The following is a 528-nucleotide window of genomic DNA, read 5'->3' as shown; positions in this document are numbered from 1 at the left end:
CTGCATTCCTCTCAGGATTTTGGGCACACACGCACACATGCTGGTGTGAGTTTTAAGTCACTGGGTCTGGGACTTGGACTGTGGTCGACTATGTGGAAGTCCAGTGACATAATCATTATGCCATTTACTGGTCCCATCAATTGTCCCATTTTCAAGTTTACTGTTTTCTTTATTGTTCTGTTGAGCCTGTTTAGTGCATATTTAAATTTTAGTTACTATGTTTTTTTTTAGTTCAAAGCATTTCAAATTTTTTTTTATATCTTCTATTTTTTCACGAAGCATATTTTCATTTATTTTAAATATTTTTTTTACTACTACTTGAAATAGTTTGGTGATGGCTACTTTAAAATCCTTGTCAGATAATGAGAAAGGACATTAAGGAGAAAAATAGCAAGGCATTTATGGGACAAGAAATGGATTATGGGACCAGCAGTTAGCGTAATGGCTATGTCACTGGACTCCCATGTAGTCGACCGCGGTTCGAGTCCCGGACCCAGTGGCTTAAAACCCACGCCAGGCGTGTGTGCG

At 38.6% G+C, this 528-nt stretch overlaps 1 long non-coding RNA gene across 1 annotated transcript in view; it reads right to left on the bottom strand.

The window, feature by feature from the left end:
- The window catches only part of LOC102497319 (uncharacterized), a 66059-nt gene that overhangs the window by 46867 nt on the left and 18664 nt on the right, over positions 1-528 (bottom strand). The gene's annotated exons all lie outside the window — the stretch shown is intronic.

Source organism: Tupaia chinensis, unplaced genomic scaffold (assembly GCF_000334495.1).
Source record: "Tupaia chinensis unplaced genomic scaffold, TupChi_1.0 Scaffold000046_3, whole genome shotgun sequence".
NCBI classification, from domain to species: Eukaryota; Metazoa; Chordata; class Mammalia; order Scandentia; family Tupaiidae; genus Tupaia; species Tupaia belangeri.
The sequence above is the reverse complement of the archived record's forward strand: the minus strand, read 5'-3'. Positions and strand labels throughout refer to the sequence as shown.